General features: G+C 35.9%; 1 long non-coding RNA gene across 1 annotated transcript in view; it reads right to left on the bottom strand.

Moving 5' to 3' along the window:
• Window positions 1-5,348: 5,348 nt before the first annotated feature.
• LOC144336445 (uncharacterized) overlaps window positions 5,349-7,198 on the bottom strand; it is a 164,582-nt gene continuing 162,732 nt past the window's right edge. Inside the window, exon 6 of the long non-coding RNA XR_013408264.1 lies at window positions 5,349-6,228. This is a non-coding gene — a long non-coding RNA (uncharacterized LOC144336445). The remainder of the gene's footprint in view (window positions 6,229-7,198) is intronic.

The raw sequence follows: 7,198 nt of genomic DNA, 5'->3' as shown, positions 1-7,198 counted from the left end.
TGCTTTATTTTGGAGAAAGACAGAAAAATACAAGATAACTGTAGACTTGCTTACAAAAAAGATATACACACACACATTAAAATTCAAAGATAAACGCTAAAATAAAATAATAGATAAATCACTCTTGCTTCTAGAAGTGTCCCACATGAGATGGAGTACTACAGCCTAGCTAATTGCTTAAAGCTGCAATTGGGGACGCTGAAGTGGAAACACCCACCACCTTTGAAATGAGGTTTTAAAAGTTCAAATTAATTCTTGCTTATGGTGAAGGCTTATGCAAAGTCAATAGGGAAGCTAGAGAGAGCAGACACACTTTGCAGTCAGGAACTGACTCTGCACCTCCTAGCTTAGTAACTGGGTCAGCATGTTGACAATAACAGCAGAGATGCTGTAAACCATGAATATAAGACCTACTTTGGGCTTGAAGCTCTCCAAGTCATCCCAAAAATGCAGAAGACAGAGAAGGATGAATAAGAAGAGAGGAAAAGAGAATAAATAAGCATGAAAACGAGCTTATAAATTAAAATTCCAAAAAGATGGCAGGAAGAAAGAAAATCAACAAAATCAACAAAAAATCAGAAAGTAAATTGTTCCAGATAAAACGAACATGTAAGAGCGATCTGAAAATGATTTGAAAATAAACATGATTAGGATACTCAAAGAAATAAAGAAGGAAATTTCTGACAGAGAAAGAAATTATGAAACCAAGCAAGACAGACATGATACAAAAACAAAAGCATATGAAAAAGAACACATTAGAAATCTTAAAAATCAAAATCTACTCATTGACAAAACTTTTAAAAAATCAGCAGATGAGATATTGTCTAGACTTGACAGAGGGAGAGAGTTTAATAAATTAAAAGATAGTGTTGTACACTTCCACCCAAATGCAACACAGAAAGATAAAAAGGTTTTAAAGATACATGACAGAACAGTTAAGAATTAAGAAGGGGAGCCTGAGAGGCTCCACCACTCAGTGGAGCTCCCAGTGAAGAAAGAGCTGAGAATCTTTCGGAACTGAAAAAATATGTTAATCCTCAGATCACTGGTGCTGACGGAATAAATGAAAATAAATCCACATATTTATTCTTGATTCCTAACTTGTTTTTAGGAAATGATCTTGAAGAAATAGATCATAGGGATCAGGTAATTTACCACTATCAAGTTGGGAAAATTCCTCATCTATTTTTGATATTATCCCCTTTTCAGATATATGGTTTGCAAATATTTTCTACCAATCTTTAGGCTACATTTTCATTTTCTTGATAGTTTATTTGCCATGAGGAGCTTTTTAATTTGATGAAGGAGATCAGTAGAACACAATTTTAATTTTTGGCTTCTCATCATCCTTTCAAAATGCATTCACTGACTGTAATCTCACCCTGCCTCTAGATAAATTGGGCTTTTGGCTTACTCTTAGATGAATAGAACTTTAAGGCATAAAATCAGCAAATGCAATTCAAATTTAGAAATCAAAATGTCAAGAAATAATGTAATAAATGTGTAAATGTATTGAGAGAGAGAGGGTGCAAATAGGAGAATCAATCCTTCAATATTTATTCAGTGCAAAGCTTTCTCCCCTTTTCCAATTAATGACTCTGTAACTTCAGTTTTGCCTCTGAGAATAAGAGTGCTATTGGCTTCCTGTCTCTTTTCACTTTGTTTTGATATTTTAAAATTTTTAATACAAATTATATATATATGTATTACATATTTAATACAAATTATATATATATTTAAGGTGTACAATGTGATGTTTCCACATACATATACTACATAAACCTAGTGAACTGATTACTATAGTCAAGGTAATTTACATATCCATTTTTTTAACATACTTATCTTTTTGTGGTGAAACTACTTAAGTTATACTCTTAGTAAATTTCAAGTATACAACACAGCATTGCTAACTATAGTCACTATGCTGTACTTTAGACCTCTAGAATTTATTCATTTTATACAATTGAAACTTTGTAGCCTTTGACTGACATCTTCCCATTTTTCCCACCCACCCTTAACCCTGGCAACTAACAGTCTCACTCTGCTTCTATGGGTTTGACTATTTTAGATTCCACATATATATGAGGTCATACAGTATTTGTCTTTCTGTGCCAGGCTCGTTTCACTTAGCATAATGTATTTTAGTTTCATCCATGTTGTAAATGGCAGAATTTCCTTCTTTTTTAAGGTTGAATGATATCTTATTGTATGTAGTTGTGTATATATATTTCTTCAGCCATGCATCCGTTGACGGACATTTAGGTTATTTCCATAACTTTGCTATTGTGAATAATGCAGCAATGGGTGTTAGGACCAGAGTGTCATTGAGATATTGATTTTATTTCCTTTGGATATATATCCACTATGGGACTTCTGAAACATATGGTAGTTCTAGGTTTAAGTTTTTGAGGAACCTCCATATTGTTTTTTAAAGTGGCTGTGCCAATTTATATTCTCACCAACAATGTATGAGTGCTCCCTCTTTTCCACATCCTCATCACTTTATCTTTTGTTTTTTAAACCATAACCATCCTAACAGACATGAAGTGATCTCTTATTATGGTTCTAATTTGCATTTTCCTGATGATTAATGATGTTGAGCACCTTTTCATGCCCCTGTTGGCCATCTGTATGTCTTCTTTGAAAAAATGTCTATTCAAATCCTGTGCACATTTTTTTACATCAGGTAATTTACCACTATCAAGTTGGGAAAATTCCTCATCTATTTTTGGTATTATCCCCTTTTCAGATATATGGTTTGCAAATATTTTCTACCAATCTTTAGGCTACGTTTTCATTTTCTTGATAGTTTATTTGCCATGAGGAGCTTTTTAATTTGATGTAACCCCACTTGTTTATTTTTGCCTTTGTTGCATATACTTTTGGTGTCATATCCAGAAAATCATTGCCAAGATCAATGCCAAGGAGTTTTCTCCCTATGTTTCCTTCTAGTCTTATAGTTTCAGGTCGTATCTTGTGTTTGTCTTTAATCCATTTTTAGTTGCTTTTTGCGTGTGTTGTAAGACAAGGGTCCAATTTCACTCTTTTGCATGTGGATATCCAGTTTTCCCAACACCATTTATTGAAGAGACTATCCTTTCTCCATTGTATGTTCTTGGTGACCTTGTCAAACATTAGTTGGGTGTGTATATGCATGAGTCTGGCTTCTGCTGTGATATTCCTCATTTCTAAGGTATGTTTTCACCCCCATAGGGGATAAAAGCAGGGGAAGGAAGGTGAGGTGAGAACTTGTACTTGATTGGGTAGCTTTACACTCTATAGTCCTGGCCATATTTCCCTAAATGCTTTTGATGGATGTACAGGGGCTCCCACAGGCCCCTTTCACAACAATGCTCAGGGTACATGCAAAGGCCCAGCTTCACCGGTGGTTGTCGCTACTCAGGAACACATGGTCAGAGTCCCTTCCCTCTTCCAGGGCTCCATTCCAGGTCCCTCTCTGTAGGGTCCACACATGTCAACAGGAAACACACAGGTATCCCCCAGATGAATAGATCTGAGCTGCTCCAGCACAGCCAACCTGACTCTCCCACCAAGCTGTAAGTCATCAGCTTTCCCTCGTGCTCCCTGTATTCTGGCTAAAGTCAGACCCCAGGAGTGGCATCAAAATAACAAAACAGAAACATCATTTAAGATGTATAAATCACCCTTATTAATCTGTCCAAAGGCATTGTCACTATGACTAGCAATCCAGAAGAATAAGTATTTGTAAATAAATGAGAACATATGTGTAAAATAAATTTTGGAATTTTTCAATCATCTTTGCTTCTCTCTGTCTCTCAATTCTTTCTCAATTCTTAAGAATATATAGGTTCATCTAGACTGAGAATTCCTTGTATTTCAGAGCACAGCCTCACTCATCATAGTTGATTTGAATCAGAGTTGGACGATATAGTTAAGGCTCACAGAGACGGCAGGTTAGATCTTGCCTTCCGCCTAAGGGCAATAGCATCCCTTGTTTTGCCAGTACTGCTGATTAAAAGTGGAACTTGCAGAACACACCCTTAGCTCTTAAAAACATTAGAATGAGCAATGGAGTATTATTTCATCAGTATCAGTCTGTGCTGTCTTAAATTTTGATTTTGGTTTCTTTTTTGCTCTTTATGATTGTTACTTAAATGTTTTTCAGCCAAAAGTCCAATGGAAATGTTTACCCAATAGAAATATATAACTAACTTACACAGATAGAGTGAGAATGGCAACACCAACACCGCCATCCCCACCTCCTTTTCATAGTCACTATTTCACAGATGTCTTCTCCGGAGCTTGTCAACACTTGCTAATTACACTTTCAGGGGATGACCCATTTCTTTGAGTATTCACTTCTTTTCATATTGTTTTAAGAAAAATCAGTCAAATCCTAGCTGTTATATCCTAGCAATAACTAGCTGTTATTCATAATGTATACAATTATTTGCCTTTTTTCCCAAAATTTTTATAAACTATGAATATCTCCAAATATAGAGAAGAAAGAGAAGAAGTAGGGTATGCATCATGAAAAGAACTCCATGGGGATTTTGAATTGGTATTGTCCCTGAGGTATACTCATCACCTTTTAACCACGTTAGTGATCACGTTTTTTGGATTTGCTCTCTGAGGTATGAGAGAACACACTACACACCTTCAGAGCTTGCAGCTCAGATTCTGAGGTCCATCATGGAGGAGAGAAGAATTTATTTCATCACTCACCGTGAACTCCATTGAGGAAAAAAGTGACTTTTCTTTAACTGTATGAAGTCCCAAAGTGGTGCAAAACATTTTCATTAAAAAATTTTAAGAGAAACCTCATCTTTGATTTCATTCACTTATTCATCCAACCAATGCATGTTTTTGGAATACCTATACCTGGTACCTATATCTATAGACACTTGAAGAGGAGTTGAAGATACAATAGTGAACAAGACAGTCTCTGCTGTCATGAAGCCCACTGCCCATTGGGTTCACTCAATCCACAGTCTTTACTAAGCACTCACCATAGCCAGATGTTTCAAGGGCTGGGACACAGAAAAGAGCCAGACTAAACATAAACAATTTTTTAAGTGTCATTTTAGAAACTAACATGTCCTATGAAGGAAATGAAACAGAAATTTTTTTTTCTTTTTTCTTTTTTTTAATTATTATTATACTTTAAGTTCTAGGGTACATGTGCATAATGTTCAGGTTTGTTACATATGTATACTTGTGCCATGTTGCTGTGCTGCACCCATCAACTCGTCAGCACCCATCAACTCTTCATTTACATCAGGTATAACTCCCAGTGCAATCCCTCCCCCCTCCCTCCTCCCCATGGTAGGCCCCGGTGTGTGATGTTCCCCTTCCCGAGTCCAAGTGATCTCATTGTTCAGTTCCCACCTATGAGTGAGAACATGCGGTGTTTGGTTTTCTGTTCTTGTGATAGTTTGCTGAGAATGATGGTTTCCAGCTGCGTCCATGTCCCTACAAAGGACACAAACTCATCCTTTTTTATGGCTGCATAGTATTCCATGGTGTATATGTGCCACATTTTCTTAATCCAGTCTGTCACTGATGGACATTTGGGTTGATTCCAAGTCTTTAGAAAATTTTTTTTAAATGATAGCTGGTGCTATTTTTAATAAATTAAGCAAAGAAGTGATGCTTGAGCAAAGACCTGAATGATTAAGACAGTAAGTCAACCAAATGTCTTGAGGAAGAGCATTTCAGGCAGAGAGAGCACAAAACAAGTCCTTGAATGAAGGAGGACCATGGATTGCTTCCCTTAAAGCTTTTGACAACACTTTTAAGCTCATGTGAATAATTTCCAGTTTGTAATATTCAATTTTAAACCAATTTGCCATTAGATATATTTTACACAACCAACTTTAACACATGCTTGTAATGTATGCTGAGTTTGAAGTTTGTGCAGCTTGACACTGCATGCTTTTCTCTGCTTGCTTATTTTTTTGCTTAGATTTGTATATACTATCACCCCTGAAATTTCCAGAAGAAATACACATTATTCAAATATCTCAGTAGCTTATTATTTTTTCTTGGGGTCAAATTTCCTATAGTCCTTTGTCAGATAATCTGAATGGTTGTTCTTTAGGCTGGTTGTCATCCTTGATCTTCCTTTAAGCAGCATCTTGATTATTTTCTTCTCTCTTGTGTTGGAATTCCTGATTTTTGATCCCATGTCAACCTCTTTTTAAAGATTATTTCTCATTTTGATGCATGACATCTTCTGCTAGCTTCCTACAAAAGGATACATGAGAGAAAAAATTGAGGACAAGGAATATCTGAAGATGTCTGTATTCTATCCTTTATCATCTATACTAAACTGATCGTTTGTCTAAGAATAGTATTTTAAGTTGGTAGTCATTTTTTCTAAGTATTTCAAAGACATTTATCTTTGGTTTCTAGTTTTCAGAGTTGCTGGGAAGTTTGATGCCATTCATATTTAAGAATGAAGCAATGAAAAAACTGAACAGAAATGCAATGTGTACGAACAGGGAGTGTCAACTTGTGGACTTTGTTAGTGGGCAACCTATCTAGGATATTACATTTGAGTACCCCAGACTGTTTTCTACAAAACAATCTTTCATTTCTCTGCCTTGGAGAAATAATGCTGGCAGTCAACATCTCTGAGCTAATGAAGCAAAGTTGTCAGGATCTTACCATTCAAATACCTATATTTATTTAACCCATTTCGCCATAGGAGGTAATTGCAAGCTCAGAGTCTTTCTATCTGCAATTTACTCAGTTACTCTCCAGAGAGTAACCTTTTAATCTTCTTGGGTAAAGGAGGGACATCCATCAGCCGTGCAGAATTTGAAAGTGAGGGTACTAATTATTGCAATAATTGATTCTCAACCTTACTTTCCTCTCCCTCTGTATCTGTCTCCAATCCATGAGGCCTTTTAGGTTTTCAGATGTTAATACATCTACTTTGGTTTCAACTCTCAGTCATCTACTGATTCAAATTCCACTTGTCCATCTGATTTCTAACTTCCAAAAGTCATTACAATTGTCTGCTTTCTCTCTATCTTTACCCTTGTACACAAACACTTGTTTTAATCTCATTACCATCATTTAGGTTTGATTTCAGGTATATTCAGTCTGTGATATCTCTGTTGTTTTCCTCCCACAGTCAAATTCCTTTTCACAAAGAATTTCTTATAAATGTAATTTTTTCTGTCTCATCTCATCTAATTTCATCATTATT

This window comes from Macaca mulatta, chromosome 18 (assembly GCF_049350105.2).
Source record: "Macaca mulatta isolate MMU2019108-1 chromosome 18, T2T-MMU8v2.0, whole genome shotgun sequence".
NCBI lineage: Eukaryota > Metazoa > Chordata > Mammalia > Primates > Cercopithecidae > Macaca > Macaca mulatta.
This window is presented reverse-complemented; position numbering and strand designations above follow the sequence as displayed.